General features: G+C 44.7%; 1 protein-coding gene across 4 annotated transcripts in view; it reads right to left on the bottom strand.

Annotated features, from left to right (window-relative positions):
- Window positions 1-19705, bottom strand: part of GPR160 (G protein-coupled receptor 160) — a 59955-nt gene extending 40250 nt beyond the window's left edge. The window contains exons 1-2 of one of the 4 annotated variants that reach the window (XM_034998755.1): window positions 7896-8135; window positions 7064-7195 (exon numbers count right to left, since the gene is read on the bottom strand). The gene's annotated coding sequence lies outside the window, so the exon portion shown is untranslated. Of the gene's footprint in view, window positions 1-7063; window positions 7873-7895; window positions 8136-19135 lie in introns of those variants that run through there. The other 3 variants (XM_034998780.1, XM_034998775.1, XM_034998762.1) reach the window with 3 other exon arrangements.
- Between the last annotated feature and the right edge of the window lie 4954 nt (window positions 19706-24659).

The raw sequence follows: 24659 nt of genomic DNA, 5'->3' as shown, positions 1-24659 counted from the left end.
GGGCACATCACCCTCCTAGCACCTTGATGTGCTCACCAACCTGAAGCTCTCCAAATCCCACTACCTAGGCATGACTGATTAAATAATTGGCCATTAGTGATTAAGTCAATCTCCAGCCCCTTGGCGGGGGAGTAGAGGCTGAAAGCTCCACCCCTCTAATCACAGGGTTGGCTCCTCCGGCAACCAGCCCCCATTTGGTCAGAATGATCTCATTAGCACAAACTCCCTTATAATGGAAAGGAGCTTATTCTGAATAACAAAAGATACTCCTCTCACCAGGAGCTCTGTACCAGAACTGGGGATGAGGACCAAGTGTATTTATTTCTTATTATATCACAGAATCAAAGGTTTATGTATATGCAACTTAGAATGATTCACAATATCAAAAAATAAGCACCCACCTAGTTCTCTAATAGTAAGGGAATGGCTCAAAAAAGGTTGAAATAGCATGTTGTTATTACGCACCGTATTTGTAATGACATGAAAAAATGCAGTGGTAAATTTTAATCACAGTATGAGAACTTTGTTAAAATGCTAACATAAAATGAAGTAAATGTTTATAACATGTTAAAATCATTATTTTTTTAAAAAAGCAAAACACAACAAAACTGGCAAGAAATATGCCAAAATGTTCACGTCTTTGCGTCCTTGAACAGTGGGGGTAATAGAGGATTTTTTTTTTCCTTTCACCTTTCCAAAATAAAATAAAATGGAAAGGAAGAAGCCTGTGCGTGATGAAGATAAAGGGATGCAAGGGTACCCATGGAAAGTGGAGGAGGCGGTGGAGAGAAGCCCATCCAAGGGCCGGTGACAGAGAGCAGGCTTGGGGGCTTATTAGCTGGGGGGTGGGGTGCGAGTGTGAGGCTGTAAGAGAACTCACTGGAACACCTGGCTGGGGGTGGAGGGAGAAAAATGGGAGAAGGAGGACAACTGGTTTAGTGCAGGTAGGCTGGACTGCTGAAGCTACAAGTTTGGATATGGGCGAGGAGGAGGAAGGGGTCCAGCAACCCACTCCCTTCCTCCCTGACCCCCAGCTGGTGCTTCCACAAATAGGTCTGGGCAGAAGCTGTCAACAGGGGAGCCCACAGCCTCAGATGGTTGGAGGGGGCTGCCTGTGCCTCCGCTCAGCCTCCCTGGACACAGTGGGTGCTTTCTGCTTCCTAGGAACACCCCAACTATCAATCTCTCCCTCTCCCTCCCCAGGATGTCAGGGCTCCTCAGAATTCCTTAAGGGGGTAAGGAATATACACTCACCTTGACCTCCTCTAATGAAGCCCAGTGCTATGTTCCCACTTCTGGGCTCATTTCTGGCCTGAGTCTCACTTTGCTTTGGCACCTCTCCTGGTAGGCAACGAAAGGCAATAGAAACAAATACAAATAAATCTGCACCACTGGTTGATGATCAAATTAGCTCCTCTGAAAACTACAAAGTGCCATGTAAGTGTTAGTTAATAGCATCTTCCTTACTTCTCCGAGTTAAAGGGTAAACCTGCCAGTGTACCCGCTCTATGATTTCACTTCTAAACAGGGGGCAAGCTGGACACAGGGCTTCATTGTACCTGTGTCAGGATTTCACAAAATTTTTGTAAACCTCTCCCAACACTCCTATGAGACCCACTTATCCCCAGCTGACGGAGAGGCACTGGTCGCACAGTGGCACCACAAGCCACCAGAGAAGGTGGCAGAGGTGGGGCTGGGACTCCTGCGTCCATCCCTCTATTCCGCGCTGACGTCAGCCTGTTCTTCCACCACAGGATGGAGTCTGCACCCACATGGAATGCCAGGAGATTCCACTGCTCTCCAGAGTCAGTGCAGATTTTAACTCCCCCAACAACAGAGCCAAAGCTCAGGGTTCACTGTCATGGGCTCAGGCCTCGCTCTCTTTGTCAATTCCAAAGCTGCTGCCGCATCAAACACCCTGTTAGCATTTGTCATGGATAACATTTCCCTAAGGCTATGAGGCTGCTCAGATGGGCAGCCCTTGGCTCACTCTGAAAACAGAGGGGTCAGAACTGGGAACCATCTCTCCCCTGTAGCCTGCCTTCTAAAGCCATGGGGGAAAATGCTGCAAATAAAGGCAAAAGTGAAGGAGGCAGGGCTCTACCAACAACAATAATAGCTAAACCCCAGTGAATCCTTATTCCGTAAGGCTTGATGTGCCATGGAATCCACACAGCTCTACAAGATGGGGATTATTATTACATCCGTTTTGCACAGGAGAAAACTGAGGCTCAGAGTGGTTAAAAAAAAAAAAATTGGTCAAGGACACACAGCTAGGTAGAAAAACCAGAAATAAATCCAGAGATCTGGCTACAGTCCACACCCAGGATCCCTCCACCTCACCTCTGTTAGGTCTGGCCAATAACCAATCAGCCGCTTTCCCTTGCCATCTGTCTGTTTGACCAGGGACTCAGTAATCTCCTATCTGAGGGAGCACGCACCCACAAACCTGAATCTGAGTTCTGAAAGGATCCAATCAACTGGCTAGTCTAGCATTTCCCAAACACCTCAGTCTCTAAACTTGTGTCTCTCAACTAAACAAGGCATTCTACTTACAGCCCTCACTTGTTCTTTTCTATCACCTTACTGTATGTATATGCCTACAGACAGTTCTAGTGACAGACCCCAAAACATCACCTGACATTTCCTCAAAACCACTCCACGAGGTTCCATTTGTGGTATTTTCTCTTCCTTTTTGACCCTCCCCCCCACACCCGATCTGTGAACACTCAAGACTGCAGGGGAAGGAAACAAAGATCAAAACAGAAGCTTCAACTGTAATAAAACTCCAGATATAGACAGAGGTGAGAACATCTGTTCCATGACCCTTAACTGAAAGTGTCAAGATGAGGAAATTGGGCCATCCTTCAACTTGTATCACAGAAATCTCTCAACGGCTGGGCTGTGGGCATCCAGTTCCTCATTCCTGCAGAGCCCTTGGATGGGGCTGTGTGTAAGCAAGCAGCGTGTAGCAGACCTGTCCCAGGCTGGAGATGGGTGGGCAGGAACGGAGGGTGGGGAGTACCCTTGCAAGTCCTCAGAACCCTCAGAGCAGCTCCAGAGAGCCAACACCCAAGCTCCAGGATCCAGGTGGATCCCAGTGGATCCCTATCCCCACGGGACACCCTGGGGAATCCCAAGGTGCACAAGACCCATACTCCCACTCACAAAGAGTTAGTGGTTTGGGTATTGGGGGCATTCCTTTTCTCCACTGTGGCTTGCCCACAATGCAGCACTCCATCTATGTTGTAGAGCAGGGGCAGGAACTAAAGTTGTGTGTGATAAGCCCAAGCAGGCAGGGTGCAGGGAAATGACGTACCTTGTACCTCTGACATGCAAACACTGCAGAGAAAACAAGACTCTTCATTCCCTCAAGTGAATATGCACTTTCCCATTTTTCTTGGGACAAGAGCCTCTCGACCTATTTTTTTTTTTTTTAAAGATTTTATTTATTTATTAGAGAGCGAGCGAGCACACAAGCAGGGGGAGCAGCAGAGGGAGAGGGAGAAGCAGACTTCCCGCTGAGCAGGGAGCCTGATGTGGGACTTGATCCCAGCTGGGATCGTGACCTGAGCCAAAGGCAGCGCTTAACTGACTGAGCCACCCAGGCGCCCCTCGACCTATTTTTGTTATCCCCTTTTGGACAGAGGCATCCACAAAAAGACTGCTCACTGTGGGAGAAACAGCATTGCCGATGTGTGGAGCCCTGCCTCGAGATGGCAGACGCTTCAGGGAGTAGCGGAGACCAGGGGAACCCGGGGCACTACTCTGCGCCAGGGAGGAGGCTGCTCCGTACTGCCTTTGGGAATCCCTGGGCACAGAATACTTCAATCTCCCAATCTGCACCACTGGTTCAATTTTAACTCTGCTGGCCTGATAAAACATCCAAGGCAGCTGAGAGTGGTCAATAAAAGACGGCTTGCCTAGGCTAACCAACTCGGGTGTGGAGCTCAGCTGTCTGCAAAAGGCAGTATTCTTAATCTCAGGAAACAAACTGAGGGCTGCTGGAGTGGTGGGGGTGGGAGGGATGGGGTGGCTGGGTGACAGACAGTGGGGGAGGGTATGTGCTATGGTGAGCACTGTGAAGTAAGACTGTTGAATCACAGACCCGTGCCTCTGAAACAAATAATACATTATATGTTAAAAAAAAAAAAAAGAAGATAGCAGGAAGGGAAAAATGAAGGGCGGGAAATCGGATGGGGAGGTGAACCATGAGAAACTATGGACTCTGAGAAACAAACTGAGGGTTCTAGAGGGGAGAGGGGTGGGAGGATGGGTTAGCCTGGTGATGGGTATTAAAGAGGGCACGTATTGAATGGAGCACTGGGTGTTACACGCAAACAATGAATCATGGAACACTACATCAAAAACTAATGATGTAATGTATGGTGACTAACATAACATAATAAAATAAAAAAGGCAGTGTGGACAGCACAGAGGCTGGAGAATCATGTAAACACTACAATTCAACAGATCTGAGTTTGAATCCTGGCTCTACTCTTACTAGATGCAAGGCCTCAAGTGAACTATTAACCAACCCCTCTTAGCTACAATTCCATGTGCAAAATGGCTGATGAGACCAACTCTGAGAGATTTGTGAGACTTAAAAAACGTGTGTGTGTGTGTGTGTGTGTGTGAAGACTACCATGAACCCTTCATAAATGCCAAATTTCTTTCCCCCATATCTCTAAAGAATTGACTTGGCTGAGTCTTAGCTTCTTTAGATTTCATTGTCCTCATCTGTTAGAAACTAGAATCATGCTCCAGCACCGCTGTTCTAACCCCACAGGATGGCATGAAGTGGTGCAGATGAAAGCAGGGTGCTTACAAACTAGAGAAGTATGATTGACCTGATTGCCAACAGCTTTTCCTCTCATTTCAAGGCCAACAAAGCACTAATTTGCTTCCCTAATGTGTTTCTACCCTTCCATAACGTGATGCGGGCAGAAGATGGAATCACAGTTGTAGTCATTCCTTAAAACTGCTATTAGCAATCAACTCCTCAGGGCTGAATCCCCCCACCCTCACACAGAGGCCAGGAAACATTAGGTCAGTGACCGGTCACTTAAGGGCCCAGCAAGTTTGTTTTCTCTCTCCACGTTCTTGTTTCAGAGAACTGAGGTAGAAAATAAAGTCACTTAACCAGCTGCATCTTTCTTTTACCCACACAAAGAAAACTGAGCCACAGGCCAAACGGCTACACTTAAGTATCATCAAAAATTCACTATGACATTTTCCAACTGTAAGGGATTTTTGTCAGTTCTCATTTTCCCACACCCTGTGACAAAACTGGGACATGCTTTGGCATTTCCTCCACGGACTGACTTACGGCATCTTTACAACTTCTTTCCACTAGTGGAACCACACCAGCAAGGGCTAGGTTGATCTAGCACTTCAACTTTCAACGATCACAGTATCATTTACTTAGTTTTTCTCTTAAAAGCAAAGAGGCATTATAGTCAGTTCCACCGAAGCTACTAAGAAATGCAGGTTTATTTTTTAGGAGTATGCCTCTCCCCAACCCAAATTTTAACAGCCCCCTCACGCAATCGCCACATTCCCAAATTACTAATCAAGCATGACAGAATGAGTAGGAATTGTATGATAAATCTAGAGAAAAAAAATGAGCAAGTTGGATGACTATATAGATATTACTGCCCACGTCCCTCTCCTTCAAAGCAGGTTCTTGGAAAGCAAAAAGAACAGGGCAGAATGTTTTAGGAGTCAATTCTTTGCTAAATATTTACACATCATGATGCCTGAGGCAAACAAGGTGAAAAGGACAATACAAACAGATAAGATCTCTTTCAGGCAGTAAGTACATCTCCACTGACCCTGTGATTTGTTTTTATAATGTACACTTTTTATTGATGTATAGCATGCTTCCACAAGTATACACACATCTTAAGTGGGTAAGTCGTGTGTTTACTACTCTGAGCTCTGTTTTTTTGATGAGCATAACTTGGAAAGTATTTGGGCAGTTCAGAAAAATTGCTAACACATTTTACACAACCTGTCTGTTGGCACACAATTCAATCTCCAGCTTGCTAATACTCTTTGTATAAAAAAAGCTGACCCAGCATCCACCTGCATCAACTTGATCCCCTCAGCTCGGTCACACTCAGCAACACCCGATGCCTTCAGAGCAAAAAAACCCAAAGATAATAATAAAGCAGCTCCGCGGGAGGGAGAAAAAGACGACTTTTTAATGAGTCTGGAGAGGCAGGCTTTACACCCGATTTACAAAGAGTGAGGGTCTGCAGAACGAAGGTCTGGAATCTAGAAACACCAGCAGTGCCTTCCAAACCTACCTTCTGCAAAAATAAAGTTCCATTGGTGGTGATGGTGGTGGTGTTACTTTTAAAGGAAAATGCCAAACATACCAAAGTAGAGACAATAATAAGGAATTCCATACTCCACCCTTCATCCCGTTAGCGACAACTCACAGCCAATCTCCTCTGGAGCTCCCCCCCCTCACTTTTCCACTAGCAGCGCTCCCCCAAACTAAATTATTTCGAAGCAAATCCTCCACCTGTATTTCAACTTCAGTATGTATTTCTAAAAGATAAAGCTTAAAAAAAAAAAACCATAATCATAATGCCATCACCAAAAATAACAAAGCCAATCTTAATACTATGAACTAGCCAGTAAAAATTCCTTTATCAGCTCAATTTTTTATGAACTTTTTTCCTTCAGGATCCAACCAACATTCGCACATTGCATTGCGTGTCAGATCTCTTCAACAGTGTTTAAACTGCAGGTTCTCCTTCCCAGTGATTCTCAGAGCGGCCAGGCTGATCTCTACTGGCAATTCCCAATAATTCAATACCGCGGATGCCACAAGAAGATTCCAGTCTGAGAGGCTTGTCAAGAAAATCAGATACGTATATTAAGCAGTCGTTTCTATAATTAAGTTAAAAAAAAAAATCTTTAAAGTAGAAGCGAAACGATTTGACCCGAGCGCTTATTAGCAATTCTCAGAGCCCAACGCTCAATCACGTGTCCTTCGCAATTCTGATCCGTGTGGGTTTATTTCTGGGGTTTGAGCACACCCCCGCCTTACCCGAGTCATTTGCACAAGGTGGGGCGAAGCGAGCGCGTTCCCTCCCTGCTGGACCCTCCTCCGCCAGCTGGGTCCTTGCGGTCGCCTCTGGAATTCCGGGGGTGGGCCCTGCCGCCAAGTCCCTGGGCTCACCTGCTCAGGTGAGAAAAGGCAGCTTCAGCTAACGAGTTCCGGAGGGCAGTCCCAGGTTATCGAGGGAGAATTCTGAGCCAGCCAGGGCAGAGGAGCCAGCCAGGACGCCACGGTCTCCGCGAACACACGGCCCCGCAAAAACCGTGAGGCTTAATCCCAGCGCCGGGCGCGCGGGGGCTCAGTCCCCAACGCCGAAAGGCGAGGAGAGGGAACGCAGAGTCCGCCCCAACGAACACACGTGCGTCTGTGTACGTGACTGATTACAGCCACCCCTGGGTGCCAGAAGAATAAAAATTACATACATCATTTCGAAAACAGCACCTATTTTATCATGTTTAAAAGCCATCTCCACTGGAGAGACAGGGTGCGAGCATCTGGCCAACCCAGGCCACCGGCTTTCAAGCCCGGGCCCCCGGACCCCAAACCCACGACAGACAGCCGGCGCGGAGACTACGCGATAACCCCCAAGCCCAAGCGGTGAGGCTCCGGCGTCTGCAGCTTTCCGCCAAGGGCCCCCGCCGCACTCCGCGATCTCTTAAGTGGTGGAGAAACGCCAGCCTCTGAATCCCTGAAAGAGAAATTCGTCTCCCTCCTCGACGCGCCCAGCGCCCGCCGGAGAAGCCGCGAGCGGCGCGGGTGGAACGACCACCCGAAGCCCGGGGCGGGCAAGCAGCGGCGGACCGCCGGCCCTCGCACTCACCCGACGCGTCGAGGGTCCCGGCTCGCGCTCCGAGTCCCCGGCGCGGGACGCCAGACCAGACACCTGCTGCGCCGGGCCCCAGGTGACCGCCGGGAGCGGGCGGGAGCCCCGCGCGCCCGCCCGGCTCCGCCCCGAGCGTTAGCAGGAGGAGGGCGGGGGCAGCGAGCGCGGCCCCTGAGAGTGCGGTGGGACCCCGCCGCCGCTAGGCCCGTTCCGACCAGGAAGTGCGGGCGTCCGAGCCGGGCAGCCTGTGAGCGCGCACGCCCCGTCGCGACCCCGGTGGGAGGCTGGCCGCAGGGACGCCGCCTGCTGGCGGGGGGGCGAAAGGCGATGGAGGATGGGGAGAGCCGGAGCCTCCCGCGGCTCAGTGAGACCCCCTTCCACGTACCAGGCCTGGAGGCCCTAGCCCCAACCCAGGGAGCTCCTATATCTGCAGGGTGGGCAGGGGACCATTGGCAGTTGTCTCCAGATGAAGGTACACACAGGGTGACAGAGCTTGAAACATGCATGCCACCAAGCAACTGCCTGTAGTGCGCTATGAATTCACCTTTTTATATAAAAATCTGCAAATAGCACATTTGCAAATAGCACAATTGTATTGCATTGTCTTATTTTTCGTCAACAACGGTGCTAAAATGTTGTATTTATTCAGTAAGTATTTGTTGAATACCTACAATTTGCCAGTCGTTTAAACATTTAAAATGTGGCACAATTTCCTCCTCCTTTTTATGCAGAGCCCTGAACGAGGGGAGTTGGCCTGAGCCTCTCTTAACCTCTCAGAGAGCCTGGCCTGGCTTTACAAGGAATCTAGTAAACGCCCGCCAGAGGGTGCAGTAAGAACCGAGCGGTGGTAGAAGTAAGTGCGCGCTGCCAAGGGAACCGAGGACCTCCCCAGAGAAGAGTCCCTGAAGGGGAGAGGTGAGCTGTCATGAAGGACTACAGGATTCACCGGCATGTGAAGCGTTCCAGCCGGGATTCCACCGTGAGCAAAGCCAGAAGCAGAAAGCTAGGCAGGGCGTGCATATTCTGGTAAGAGGAATGGTATGTGAGTCAGTATAGCTGAGAAGGAGAGGATGTCAGCTGAGTTAGAGCCGGGGCCGTGGGGGGCCAGATGATGCTCCTATAAAAAATAACAGCTGCCATTTATGGAGTGTATATTAAAACAGGAGCTGGACATGCATCACTTGAAACTAAGCTCACACCCGCCCTACAAGGTAGGGTTATTACTCCCCCAAGAACGAAATGAAGACTTACTAGTGACAGAGTTGGGAAGAGGGGACTCCGAGGGGCTAGCCTCACTCTTACTGACACTTTCCAGGCCAATCCAGCAGGCTGAATTTGTCTTCAGGTGCTCCCAGCATCCCCAGATATCCCCGGAGTGCCTTCTGCTTTCCCTCCATTCCCAAAGCCTGTGTCAGCAACTGCCCTCAGGCTCCGCCTGTCTGGAAAAGATTCCAGAGCTGGTGGCTGTGCGCATCAGACGCCTTCCCAAGGAGAAACCCTGTCTCAGGGGCCTGTGGAGGGACTGAGGCAGAGCCCTTGGTTGTTCCCCAATGTCTCTTCTCTCCTTCCACGATAACAGAACTGAAGCTGGATCCTAGGACCACTTAGAACAAAGACTACATTTCCTTGCCTTTCTTGCAACAAAATTCAACAGTGGTGCCCAGAGCCCCTAGAATGCCCCTGATCCTGTAGCACTTCTGAGGTAACTATTCCTCCCCCAACATCTTTGATCTGCCAAATATTCTTCATGGGGCAGACATTGGCTCACTGCCTTCCTGATCTCCATTTCCCCTTTCTAGGAGAACCCAGATTTTGTTAGGAAAGGCAATAGGTGGAGTGGGGGCGGGGCGGGGGGCGGGAATGCTCATCTCCCCAGAGATCTTTGCGGGACAGTCAAGATGACTTGATTCTGGCCACTGAGATGTAGGAGGAAGTTGCCTAGCACATCCTGAGATTGTACTTTCCTAATACAGTTGCCACCGCATTTCTCCTTCTGTTTCCTTCCTGCTGTGAGGTGCTTGTAAAGTTGGAGGAGGAGCAGCTGTTTTAAGACACAGGGCAACACACCAGGGGCTGTGTCACAAGCAATTGAATACAATCCTAATGGATACGCTATTCTTTCCCAAGAACAAGCCTCAAAAATCAATCCTGATTAATACCCTCCCTGTTACAGAGTAGTAATAGCAGAAAGAGGATGGGTTTTGGCATGAGATAATCCAAGTATGAGTTTCAGCACTTCCTTTTTTTTTCTTTTTTAGCTAACGACTTTGGACAAATTTGTGAAATTAGATTATGTATTGTAAAGTCAGAAGTTGTCATAAAAAACACAAGGCACAGTGCCTGGCATACAGTTAGTGATTAATAAATGATCACTGAGATATTGAGATAATTCTTATCTAATGGTTTTTAGCCTCCACTAGATGGATACCTGGCCTTATGTGGATTCAGAATCACATATCCACTTTCCAGTTTCATCCCTTAGACAAATCTTTTTGCCTATTCAGATCTTAGATGCTTTGTAACAGCAAAGCCAATCTTTAAGTAAAAACCATCACTTGTCTAGTATCTTGTTTCCTCAATTTCTAGACTATATCTGCTGTACCAAAAATTGTTTTTAAAAAAAGAATAGAGAGGCGCATGGCTGGCTCAGTCCATAGAGCCTGCCACTTTTGATCTCCCGGTTATGAGTTTGAGCCCCATGTTGAGCCTACAGTTTACTTAAAAAATAAATAAATAAATAATAAAAAAATAATAGAAGTATGTGCTTTGTAGTGACTAGTCATGAATTACAGTACCCTAGTTTGACAAATGCAGATGCATATTTGTTTGACTCTTTTTAAAATAAGAAACTCTAATTTCAATGCTTCTAGGTTTGCATTTTTAATTACCAAACAAAATGATTTCATGGTCCAAAAACATGCTTTTGTTGAAACTGCATCATATTCCTCTTTACTGAAATTGAATAGCATTAAAAATGAGTATTATTCGGGGCGCCTGGGTGGCTCAGTCGTTAAGCCTTTGGCTCAGGTCATGATCCCAGGGTCCTGGGCTCTCTGTTCCACAGGAAGCCTGCTTCTCCCTCTCCCACTCCCCCTGCTTGTGTTCTCTCTCTCGCTGTGTCTCTCTCTGTCAAATAAATAAATAAAATCTTTAAAAAAATGAGTATTATTCGCTTAGATTTTTAATTAAAAAATATACATGCTTTCAACTACTGCAGGTTTTTTAAATTTAAATTTTAGGTAGTTAACATGCAGTGCAATATTGTTTTCTAGAGTAGAATTCAGTGATTCATCACTTACATACAACACCCAGTGCTCATCATAAAAAGTGCCCTCTTTATTTTTTATTTTTTACTTTTATTTTCATTTTTTGGGGAGAGGGGCAGAGGGAGAGGGAGAGAGAGAATCTTAAGCAGGCTCCATGCCCAACACAGAGCCCGATTCAGGGCTCAATCTCACAATCCTGAGATCATGACCTGAGCCGAAGGAAATCAAGAATCGGATGCTTAACTGACTGAGCCACCCAGGCACCCCTATAATTTTTAAGTTAAAAAAATTACCATAATTTAACCTGGTTAATTATTTAACCTGCCTTCTGTTGCTAAACATTTAGGTTATTTTTAGTTTTTCACAATTACAAACAACATTGCCTTGAACATCTTTGTCCCTACACTTTGGCCCATTCCTGTAAGCTGACCACATCTCCCCACTCCACTGCTACCTTCCCATCCTGCCAACTCCAAGCCACTATCCATTTGTTGATTGGATTATTTGAATAGCCTCCTGAATGGCTCCCTGTCCTGCCCTCTTTCAATCCAGCAGCTGGAATAGTCATGTTAAAATGTCAGGTCATATATTATCCCTCTCTGCTCAAAACTTCCCAGTGGCTTCCTTCTCAAATTCAGAGAGAAACCAAAATCCCTACAATGGCCTATAAAGCTATACTGTCTGCCCCCAAAGCCATTACCTCTCTGAACCATATCCCACTCTGCTCCAGCCACACTAGCTTCCTAGTGGCCTATTTTTTTTATGTGCCATGTATGCTTCTGCCTCAGGGCTTTGCACTTGCCATCTCCTCTTTTCGTAACTCTTCTCTTCCAAATACCATAAGACTTAATCTTTTACCTCTTTCAAGTCTTTACTCACGTGAACATCTTCCCTGGTCACAAATTACTAAGTGCCTAACACCTCCTGGTTCCCCTTCCTGCATTCTCCTTTCCCTTTAGCACTTTTCACCTTCTAACATATTGTATCTTTGAAGTGTTACCTTCTTTACTATCTGTTTTCTCTCTACCATTCCACCTCAGGATGTGAGTTCCAAGAGAGTAAGGATTTTTCTTTCTTTTTTTTTTTTTTGAGAGTAGGGATTTGTTTGTTTATTGCAGTATCTCCAGGGCCTAGTAGTTTTTAGTATAGACTTGTTGAGTGATGAAAGTGTGTTTAAATATGTAAGAGAAGTTCCTAGAATAGAAGTACAATTTCTGGGTCACGGGGATTTATGTTTAAAATTTTCATCAACACTTCCAAATTGCCCTTTCAAAAGGTTGGAACAACATTCCTACCAACTGAGCACTGTTTTCCCCTCACACTTACCACTTTGACCACACACCTGTGTTTCTTAAATGTTATTTGAAGGGCTTATCAGACAGAGTGTCAATGACAAACAACAGAATCCACTCTAGCTAATTTAAGCAGAAAAATAAATTTTTTTAAAGGGAAGCTCACAGAATCTCTGGACAGATCAGAGGGCCAAATGCACCTCTGGAGACAGGAATAATGCCAAATTGTACCTTGGTGACTGCGCCCATGAACACCCCACTGCTGGTGCCTCTGAGATGCCCAGCTTGCCCTCCTGGACCACCTGATTGATTGTTTACATTGATGATGTCAACCCTGCAACTCATTGTAATAATTCTTGTAATAATTCTTGCTATTGATTACCTTAGTTTGATATTTAAAGGATTCACTGCTCACCAACGATCCATTAAGGAGGCAGTGTCTTTCCCATTCTTAAATTCTTTATCTTAGACTGCCTTTTGATTTTCTCAATTTTGCAAGTAACTTTTCCGAGAAGGGTTGATGGGTGCCATATTTTGAGTCACCTCTCCTTATATCTATCATCTCAACTCATTGTCTTTCCTTTACCTCAGGCTTCTCTATTTTCTCAAGCCCATCTTCCAAGTCACTGATTCTTTTTTTCAGACATATCTATACTTCTTACCGTTTCTGTTGTGGTTTTTATTTCCAAAATGCTTTCAATGTTACATTTCATTTCTTTCCTGGTTGATGCCATTTTACTTCATCTTACTCTCTGATCTCTTATATCTCTTCCTGAAGCTCTTGAATCATCGGTTCTTTTTAAATTCTTTGGGAGAATTATTTTTCTTAAATATCCTTCCATATGTGTCTCTTTCTTTTAGTTGTGCCAATATGACCTAAGTTGCACTTGCTGTGTCCAACTTACCTCCAGATGTGAACAGTTATATCTGGGTCTGCCTGTTGTTCAAAAACAATTTGGAGTGGGTCAGTGGAGTGAGCCGGCATAGTGGGCAACTTCAAAGTGAAAATGCAGCCTCAGAATGCTCTTGCCAAGTTATCTGTATTGTCCTTGTTCTGGGTGGGAGGAGGTTGCCCAAGTGGGAGAGAGTTGTAATGATTCCTGGATGATAGCTGGTGATTGGGGGTTTAACCGTGCTTCATGGGCTCTGGTCAGCACCTGCCACGCCAGCTTTGGTTTCCTCTCCCTTCTCATCTCCAAGCAATTTAATTAGATTAGATTTCAGAGAAAATAAAAATGATTCAGGAATTCAGTTTTATCATCAGCTCCACTTTCTTCTGGGTCTGTCCACAATTCTGTTGCTGTTGGGTTTGTTTTGTTTTTGCTTTTAATGGTTAACATTCATGGAGAAGTAAACATGGGCCAGGCATAGTTCTAAGTGTTTTACAGATATTCCCTGATTGAATCCTTCCAACCACCCTCATTTTTACGATCCCCGTGTTACAGATGAGGAACCAGAGGCACCAAGAGATGAAAGAACTTGCTCAAGCCACATGATGTACAGAACAGAACAGGGTTTGAGTAACCAGGGCCACTGCACTTTGCCATCCTTGTAAATGAAGAACCTCTCAGGAACCACTAACCTGTTTCTACACTTGCCCTAACCTTGCTCAAGATCCAAAGAGCCACATTTCTTCATTGCCCGGGTTTTGGAGGTTGTAGTTATTTTGTTGTTTTTAGATGGACTTGTGTAAGTTTTTTTTTTTAAAAGATTTTATTTATTTATTTGAGAGAGAGAGAGCACACAAGCAGGGGGAGTACCAGGCAGAGGGAGAGGGAGAAGCAGACTCCTTGCAGAGCAGGGAGCCCAATGCAGGACTCGATCCCAGGACCCTGGGATCATGACCTGAGCTGGAGGCAGACACTTAACCAACTGAGCCACCCAGGCACCCCTAAGTTTTTTATTGTTGCGTTTTCTCTTGTTCATCTCAGTAGATTTCCTGGAGAAGCCTAGCATATACATAATATACTTCAACTTTTACCAGAAATCTTCAGTAGCATTATTTTCAAGTAAATTGCCAAGTAGCCATTGCCTCCGCTGCCCTGGGATCTCTTGGGTTACTCTGTCCAATATGGTAGTCACTAGTACATATGGCTGTTAAGCCCTTAAAATATCAGTGGTTCAAACTGATATATGCTGTAACTTCAAAACACACACTGCATAAAGGAAAGAATGTAAAATATTTTCATAATAATTTTATATATTGGTACCATATTGGAATGATAATATTTTATATATATTGGGTTAAATGAAATAGAGAATTAAAAATTAATTTCACAGGTTTCTTCTCCTTACCCTTTACAATGTGGCTACTAGAATATGTAAAATTGTACCTGTGGCTCACATTATATTTTGATCAGATAGTGCTGCTCTAGGGGTCCCTTTTGTGAAGCAATGGTTTAGGCAAGACAGGAGGCAATATGGATCTACAAACAGATGGCTTAATTACATTGGTGGTGAACATGCCGGAGAAGAAGAACAAGAGGCAGAGGTGGTATGTTCAAGACACTTGACAGGTAGATGCACCATATTCCCTTGTCCACAATCAAAACTTTGCCCCATGGTGCCTTCTTTTTTTTTTTTTTTTTTTTTAAAGATTTTATTTTATTTATTTGAGAGAGAGAGAATGAGAGAGAGCACATGAGACGGAGGAGGGTCAGAGGGAGAAGCAGGCTCCCTGCTGAGCAGGGAGCCCGATGAGGGACTCGATCCAGGGACTCCAGGATCATGACCTGAGCCGAAGGCAGTCGCTTAACCGACTGAGCCACCCAGGCGCCCCCCCATGGTGCCTTCTTGTCTGCTTGTGCAAACACTGCCAATAATCGACGCCAGTCCTCCCATCTTTTCTGTGCTGTTCCAAACCATACAACTTACTCCTCTTTCTTGTCCCTGTTTCCCCAAGTATCTTGCTGCCCGAGTCATGTTTATTTATTCGATTGATTCCCTACATTCTATATTTTACCAACAGAACATAGCATTCAAAATATCCCCAAACGTGTTTGCTTCAACACAAAACAAGAGGGGTAGAAAGTCGATGACAATATAAATGAAACAGATTGGTTATGAGTTGGTCATGGTTAGAGCAGGGTGATGGGTACAAGGGGGTTTATTATATTATTTGGACTACTTTTGTATATGATGGAAAATTTCCTTAATAAAAAATTAAAAACAAATTCCCAAATATGCATAATTAATAGAAAATCGTTTTTCATGGTTCAGAGTGCACACGTGTAATTTACCCTAACAATTTCACCCTTTTAAAATACAATCAATTTCCTTTGGGTCAGAACCCATCTGTAGGAAATAAGCAGACAAGATCCACTGCACAATGAAGGAACAAGCGGAGCTTTCAATTTGGCCGAGAAGACAGGCTAGGTTCACAGCAGGTAGTGTCTTTACAACTTGCGAGTTTCTAGTTCGTATTTCTTTATAGGAAAGATTTGGTACAGAGTCCAAATTCATGGTTAAAGCCTTGGGCCCACAGGACCCTGACCTTATCAGTAACAGGTTTTTCAACAGCTGCTGTTTTCCTATGAAAGTGTACACATAGCTCAGAAACCAGGACACCAAGTAGGAAGCACTGATGAATTGGAAAGTGTCCTTTTTTATTTTTTCTTGCAGCAGTACTCAAAGATTACTTGTTAGCCCCAGCAAAGAGTGTCAGGGCCTGCCATCTGGAGTTGGATTCCCAGGTTTCAAATCCTGGGTGACTTAGAGTTATCTAAGCTTTTAATGTCTTTGTAGTTTAAAAAAAAATCGGCAAAATGGGAATAAAGCATATCTCAAAGGGTGTTATAAGGATTAAATGACAGCATGTGTGAAATATGCTTTTTTATCATACCTGGACCAAATGAAGGACCCAGTAAACGTCAGCTATTATTTTTATAGCAATTTATGTTTATTCTTAGTTGTTTGACACTTTACAGATTCTCTGGCTAATTAAATATTCTGATTCATATATATAAAACATGAGAAATTACCAATTTTCAAACAATTAGACTGTCTTTTCTACTAGACTCAGCTCTTTGAGGGTAGGATCCGTGTATTATTCAGCTTTGAATCCTTAGTGTTTAGCATAATACAGCTCATAATATTTTTTTAAAAGTCATTGAATATAACATGTAACGTAACATTGAACAGAATAAAACACACTGAAAATTAAAAGCCTAAGCATTGCTCTTGCAGTTATAAAAGGTTTAGGACATTGATCTCTAAGCAATTTATAACATGAAATGCATTGGCTTTTGTGTTTACCTTTCTCGGGCACCTTATTCAACAAATACTTATTAAGTGCTTCTTATAACGAAGGTATTGAATTGCATGCTGGGTCCCTCATCAGGGACTAGGACGGACACAGTTCTTATGCCCATGGAGTTGACTTCTAACAGGGGAGACGACTTTGCATGACTACTTACACAATTATGTATGTATAACTGGAGGAGAAGCACAGGGTGCAGACATGGGGTGCTGAGCCCCAGGGTTGGGGCCTCTCAGAAGTGATGTGCAGGGTGACAGCAGAAGCAGTAGCAGCTGATGCCGAGCAACAAGGGCAAGAGAAGGGAAAGGAAGGGCTTTCTGGGCACTTGAAAATAGCCCAACGTGAAGGCCTCCAGACCACAAGGAGACAACCGAAAATGCTGGAGGAACTGAGAGAGGGCTAGTGTGGCTGGATCTGGGAAGGGGGGGATAGCAAATTGTGATCTGTAGTTGGAGAAGTTGACAGGGATCAGATCGTGAAGAAATTCGAATTTTATTCTGAATGTGTGAAAAGATCCCTCCAAAAAGCTATGACTTCTGGACTTGTTTTAAATAATCCTAGGACACTGAACCAAGTGGGTGGAGTATATATGAAACAAAATTGGCCATTCATTGATCATTGTTGAAGCTGCATGCTGGGTACATGATACTCTTTATTTTTGTGAATATTTAAATTCTTCCACAATTAAAAAAAATATTTCTCCAGCTACAATGAACAGAAAGGATTGTAGAGGGGTCAGAACAGATGTGAGGGGAACTGACTTTGCTGCAGACCAGGTGAAAGAGAAGATAAGATCTTGAACTGAGGTGATAGTGGTAGGATTTGAGGGAAGTGGAAGGTTCTAGGGGTAATTGGGAACTTGCATAGATAGAACTTGGTGATTGATTATATCTGAGGAAGAGGAAGAGGGAGACATCACCAGTGGGTCCTTGTTGTCTGGCTTGAACAATCAGGTGGAGAAACTCTCATGAGGTTGAGTGACCTGCAAAGGGGGGATTCTGGGATAGTCCAACTACTTCCTCCCACTAACTCTATCTACCACCTCCAGGTTTAATGTAATTCAGCAAACATTTGTTGCATTCTTACCATGGGCTAGGTACTCTATTGGGAGATATAGAGTGGGCTAAAGAGAAATGCAGTAGGGTACCATTAACTGTCTGTGATGGAGAGGGATTTTATGTACATTTACCCAAAATTCTCACAGCTTCCCTGTAAGTGGATATTAGAAGGCCCTTTTATAGATGAGGAAATTGAGGTTCAGAAAGGTTATGCAACTTGACCAAAGTCACACAGCAGGTGCTGAAATGGAAGTCAAGTCAACTTCTTTGGCTCTAAAGTCTGTGGTCTTTTCACTACATAGTATTGTCTCACAGGAGTGCTGAAAAGGCAGGTGAAGATGTTCCAAAGAAAATTCTATCCATTTCTCAAGTTGTTTTTCTCAGCTTTGTACTGAGGCTAAAAACCACAGTTTCATGACCCAAAGGGTTTCTAATGCTAATATGCTGCCTGGAAATTAATGCATAAACATTCTGAGACAGGTTAAGCCAGTTCATCACTTTCATCATAAAGAGCCACAGTCATCCCTTAATCAAGTTAAGCTGTCTTTTCCCAAATGATATCTTTAGCTCTTTGAATCAAATTACTGGAATGATGTTCTAGAGTTTTATTGTTTCTTCTCTGGAGGACAGGACCATTATTTTTTCAAGATGAGATCAGTCAAGATATCCAGCACTTTCTCTTCTCTGCTGTGACTCCAGTGACCCATAGAAAATGACTGTTTTGTCAAATATCTGTATGCTTGCATTTATTCTTTTAATCTAGGCAATTATTTTTTTTACAGATTTTATTTATTTGAGAGAGAGGGAACACAAGCAGGGGGAGCGGGAGAGGAAGAAGTAGACTCCTTGCTGACAGGGAGCCCAATGCAGGACTCGATCCTGGGACCCTGGAATCATGACCTGAGCCAAAGGCAGACGCTTAACCGACTGAGCCACCCAGGCACCCCAAGGCAATTACTTAGGGAGTAAAATATATCCAAATGTTAAGTTCCTTTCAGTGACATAAAGTGAAATATGAGGCCTTTTTTTGCCTTAACTTTTTTTTATTATGGACGATTTTAAACATGCAAAAAATAGGATAGTATAATGAACCCCCCATGTTCCCACCCCCCAACTTCAGCAATTCTTAGCTCAGGCTTGTTTCATCTCTACCTACCCACTTCTGCCCACGTTTTGTTCAGAAGGGAATCCCAGACTTTGTATCATTTCATCCGTAAATATTTCAGTATGTATTTCTGAGAGATAAGGACTCTTTCGGAGTTGAATATTTTGTTAAGCATTTCCTGAGACTGGTTTGTGGGGACATTTGCCAAGGGCTCGCATGCTTCCCAGAAAATGGGCCCTGGCAGTACCCTCACCTTACCTTCCGGTCCAGCCAACCAGGTGCCGGGCATCACATTCCTGTAAAGAGAGGGAAATGCCTCATGAAACAGAGTCTGTCAGTGACAGTTGATAGAACCAGAGAGTGGAAGGCTCCAGGGGCAGAGCCGTGCCTGCCGGAGCTCGGTGGAAGGGTGGCTAGGACGAGACAACAGCATGTCAGGAGAGTGATGACAGGGGCAGCCTCTATGGCAGAAGGGTTTTGACAGAATAGCAAGGAAGGGATGGATACAGAGCACAGGTGGTCCCTGAGCATGGGTGAGGGAGGCAGGGAGCATGCTAGGGTCACAAAAGGACCATTGTGGCCACTGGGGAGCATTTATGAGCTACCTAGGGACTCCTTGAACAAGAAGGCGGGATTTGGGCGTTGGGCTCCAGGTAATTTTGGTGGTTGAGTCTGCAGCAGACCATTTTGTTCCTCCCTATCTGCACTGTTAGGATTTTAGCCCTAGAACGAGGAAGAGGGTAAGGGGTTTTCAAAAGCCAAACATGAAGCCTTTTGTAGTGGGGCTAAATTGTCATGTCAGAAGTCCAGTGTGGCTCTAAGCCTTTGGTTACTGAGCTGGTTGGTGTAGTTTTGAGAGCTAGGGTTTTTTTTTTTTTTTTTTTTTATCAGAGGCCTGTCTGTGATCTCCCATCCCTTGTGGGGAGAAGGTGACTTCAAAACACCAAATCCTTCAACATGGGGCATGTCATAGGCCAGCTTGTTTTCCACCTGAAAATCACCTTAAAGGTGATGGTGTGTTTTTTCCCTAAAAGATGGGAAAGTTACTATTTCAGACCAAGAGACCAGCTCTTTGAATCACCTGGCTCTGCAAAGCAGCAATAAGAAGTGTGGCTTTCGGCAGCACGATTTCAATCCCAGCCACCTCTTGGATGTTTGCATTTGCTGGCAGCAGCCCTGGAGGAATCATCTCTGACTTGCAAGAAACCGGCTTACTTGAGATCTGAGCTGCTCTCCAAAACAGTACGAAGGGGGCTAAAGCAGGCCAACTAAGTTAGGAACCCTGCAGCTAGGAGGCTCTTCGAGCATTCATCCTGTCCTTTTGGAGAAGTCTCAGAGCTGATGTTCTCAGGCCTCCACCTGAGTTGAGCAGCATGCCCCGTGGGTCATCAGTCATTTCTTCATTAATCAGGCACTTGCTATGTGCTCAGTACTGTGCTAGATGCTTTGGAGTAGATGAATAATGCAGAAGCATTGGCATAGGAGTTGAGAGACCGGGTTCTTTCCCTCTGCCTCCCTCTCACCCCCCATTAGCGAGCCGCAGGACCTTTGCAAAGCCATTTAACCAAATGTTAAATGCCTGTGCAATTGTTTCCTCTCCGTACCTTTAAAATCTCCTCTCGTCTAAAATCGAGATTCTAAGGAATAGAAAAATCATAACTAGATATTTTAATTGGATATCTACTAAATGCAAGATACAGTGAAAATATTAAGATTTCCTCAATTCTTTTGTTAAAACATTAGGGAATATTGTTTTTGAGGTTATGACATAAAAGGAACTTCCAGATTATGTGACTTGATTAACAAAATGTTCTACCCAGAAGAGACTTGACATAGGAGTTAGATGCTGTTTCATTCTAGGACCCCTGCTATGGTGAAGGTTAGGCCTGCAGGTCTCCATAGCCATCCTGCCCATGTCTTGGAAGTTGTATCTCATGGATGATTCCGTCTTAGATCTCTGATTCATTTTTAAAAGGCAACAGCCAACTCAAATTGAGTTAAGCAAGAAGGTGAAATACTTTGGCACATGACATGGAAATGTCAAGGGATTGGCAGGGTTTGGCATAGTTTGATCCAGGAGTTCAATGATGTCCTGGTTCTTGGCTTCTTTCCATTTCTCTTGTCTGTTTGTCTCCGTGTTGGCTTCATTCTCAGGCTCCATATGGTGGCAAGATGAATGCCAGGAGCTCCAGGCCACCTGCCTATCTGGACTGATAGCTGCCACACAGGTCCTGGAATTCACTCTGATTAGACTAAGTTGGGAATGACTTAAAATAAGGAGTGACATTTGAGCTGGAACTTAAAGTGTCAGAACTTGTGAATTGTTGGTGGGATGGAGAAAATAGCCCAGGCAAAGGCAGAAAGATCTATGAGAGCTTGGTGTGTTTAGGGAAATCTGAAACTCCAGTTCATCAGAAGCATGTGTGGTGGTCACTGGGGGAAGTGAACAGTGGTGTGCCCAATTTTTTATCTGAGTTTTAGACAGCCTCTTTACTTGATCTTCATAGTTCTGGCAAAAACCTTCCCTTCTAATCTACCCACCTCATTTAAATTCTTTTTATAAGTTGAAAATGTCACCAAATAAACTACAAAAGCTTGATTGACAAAGACTCCCACCCCCAGAGTTACCAAGTTATATTAAGTTCTGAAGAAAAGTAGCCAATGAGTTCATATTTCCAGACCAAACCCTTGGTTCTTTCAGAAAGGATAAGTGTCACTGGAAGTTTTGACCCTGTTGGAAGAAGGTGATCATAGGCTCTTGGAGTGATGTTTGCCTTTAAACCTGGCAAGGGCCTGATTGTTTGTCTTGACTTTGGGTCTCCTGGAAGCAGGCCCTGAGACAAGGATTTGAGTGCACCTAGTTTATTGGGCAGTGATAGCAAACATCAACTGGGGAGTAGGAAAGTAAAACAAAGAAGGTGTTAGGGGTTGAACTGTTTTCCCCCAAAACTTATTTTGAATTCCTAACTCCCAGTACCTCAAAATGTGACCTTATTTGGGAATAGGATATTACACATATGATTAGTTAAGTTAGGATGAGGTCATCTGAAGTGGGATGGGCCTTAATCCAACATGATTGATGTTTTTTTAAAAGGGGAAATTTGAGGGGCACCTGGGTGGCTCAGTCATTAAGCGTCTGCCTTCAGCTCAGGTCATGATCCCAGGGTCCTGGGATCGCGTCCCGCATCGGGCTCCCTGCTCAGCGGGAAGCCTGCTTCTCCCTCTCCCGCTCCCCCTGCTTGTGTTCCCTCTCTGTCAAATAAATAAATAAAATCTTTAAAAAAAATAAAATAAAATAAAAGGGAAAATTTGAACACAAACACATACAGAGGTAGAAAACACACGAACATCAAGGCAGATCAGAGTGACACTTCTGTAAGCCAGGGAACAGCAAAGATTGCAAGCAAACCATCAGAAGCTAGCTTACAAGAATGGAACAGATTTTTTTCTCTGTTTGGATGAAACCAAGATGGACAGCACCTCGATCTGGACTTCCAGCCTCCAGAACTGTGAGACAATACATTTCTGTTGTCAAAGCCCGAGTCTCTACAACTTTGTTCTGGCAGTCCCAGCAAACTCATACAGAAGAGAAGGTGCCGATAAAAGATTTGCTATCAAGCAAGTTACCAACGTGCCTCAAATGCACCACTCTGCAGACCAGGGGGAATGCGCATCTCAAAACTGTCCTGCCAGACTCAGCAATAAAAAGGCAACTCAGTCTAAAAATGGGCGAGAATAGATATTTATCCAAAGAATATATGTAAATGGCCAAAAACTACAAGAAAAGATGTTTAACATCCATCTTAGTCTGTTTGAGCTGCTAAAACAGAATACCATAGACTGGGCAGCTTAAGCAGCAAACATTTATTTCTCACAGTTCTAGAGGCTGGAAGTCCAAGATCAGGGTGTCAGCATGGCCAGGTTCTTGGAGAAGGCCCTCTTCCCGGCTTGCAGATGTCTGTCTTCTCATTGTATCCTCATACAGAGGACTAGCTCTCTTCCTCTTCTAACGACGAAACTAATGAGGCTCCACACTCATGGCCTAATTACCTCCCAACATCCTGACCTTCAAACACCATCCTATTAGGGCTTTGACATATGAATTTTAGGGAACATAAACATTCGGTCTATAGCAATATCATAAATAATTAGGGAATAATGGCTAATAATAAAAAAATGGACAATAACAGGGGTTGATGAAGATATAGAGAAGTAAGAACGCTCATTCCTTGCTGGTGAGATTGTGGTGCAGCCACTTTGGAAAATAGTTTTCCAGTTCCTCAAACACTTAAACATAGAGTTAGCATATAACCCAGCAATTCCACTCCGAGGTATATACCCAAGAGAATGGAAAATACATGTCCACACAAAAACTTGTACATGAATGTTCATAGCAGCCAAATGAAACAGAAACAATGCAAATGCCCATCAGTTGATGAACGCATATACAAAATGTGGTCTATCCATAAAATGGAATATTATTCAGTAAAGAAAAGAATGGAGTACTGATACATGCTACAACATGAATGGATCACACATGTTAAGTGAAAGAAGCCAATCATGAAAGGCCACATATTACATGATTCCATTTATTTGAAATTTCTAGAAAGACAAATCCATGGAGACAGAAGGTCCATTAGTGATTGTTAGGGGCTAGAGGGAGGGTGGAATGGGGAGTGGCTACTAATGGGTATAGGGTTTCTTTTTGGTGTGATGAAAATGTTCTGGAATCCCAGGTTCCTGGGATCCAGCCCCGCATTGGGCCCCCTGCTCAGCAGGGAATCTGCTTCTCCCTCCCCCTTTCTCAAATAAATAATCTTTATAAAGTGTGAGTTTTATGGCATGTGAATTTTTTCTCAATGAAAAGAGAGAGAGAGAGGATCTTTAACAAAACTATCCTGCAGGATGAGGGAACTGGAATAGTTATCTACGAGTCCCCAACAGTTGGTTGAAAGCTGCTCCTGAGATGTATTAATTCTCTGGAACCTGTGACCAGATTTATACGTGGAGTCCAGGACTCAGAGAGAGCCTTTGCAAATGTTGGGACTTGGAAGTTAGGGATAGATATTTTCACGAACTCTCCATTTCAGAAGGGTGGAAAATTCCCCACGGCCTCCTGGGCAAATGCTACTTGCCTTCTGGGGTTATGTGGTATTGACTTCTTACTGCTCTGGGCTCATACAAGTCAGAGTAGTCCCTCAACTGGGAAGATGAAGCATCACATAGGGAGGGTTTTCCATGAAGTGCTTGGGGCTTGATTTGTTTTGAGATCACCCACAGTCACTTTAGCCGCAAACAACAGAAATCAACCCTGTAGTAAAACCGTTGGACCGTGACAAGTGCAAGGGAGGAGGGGGCTGAGGGAAAATGAACTGAGAGGCAGAGTCCGTGTGGCTCTGAGATTCATGGGAAAAGCTGGAGCTCAAACAGCGGGCTGTAGCGGGAGAAGGCACCCTGGGGCGGGGCCCGCGCTCTCCTGTTTCCCAGGCCAACATCTTCAGCGGTTCGAGCTAGAAATGCATAACATCTCACATCGTGATGTCTAGGGGGAGGCCGGACTGGGGGGATTTTGAGTCCGGGGTTACCTGAATCCAAAGTCCCACACTCTAGCCTTCTGCAAGCGTGCAGTTTCTTTAAAGGAAAATGGATGCGGGATGGTGGAAAGGTAACTGTGAATGTCGATTCCGCCAGGGACGAGGACAGTGTCCCTATGTGCCGATGCAATTTATTTATTTATTTACTTACTTTTTTTTTTTTTTAAGTTTTTGTTTTGTTTTGTTTT

Source organism: Mirounga leonina, unplaced genomic scaffold (assembly GCF_011800145.1).
Source record: "Mirounga leonina isolate KUSES-001 unplaced genomic scaffold, KU_Mleo_1.0 Mir_115, whole genome shotgun sequence".
NCBI classification, from domain to species: domain Eukaryota; kingdom Metazoa; phylum Chordata; class Mammalia; order Carnivora; family Phocidae; genus Mirounga; species Mirounga leonina.
Note: the sequence above shows the minus strand (reverse complement) of the source record. Positions and strands in the feature narration are given on the sequence as shown.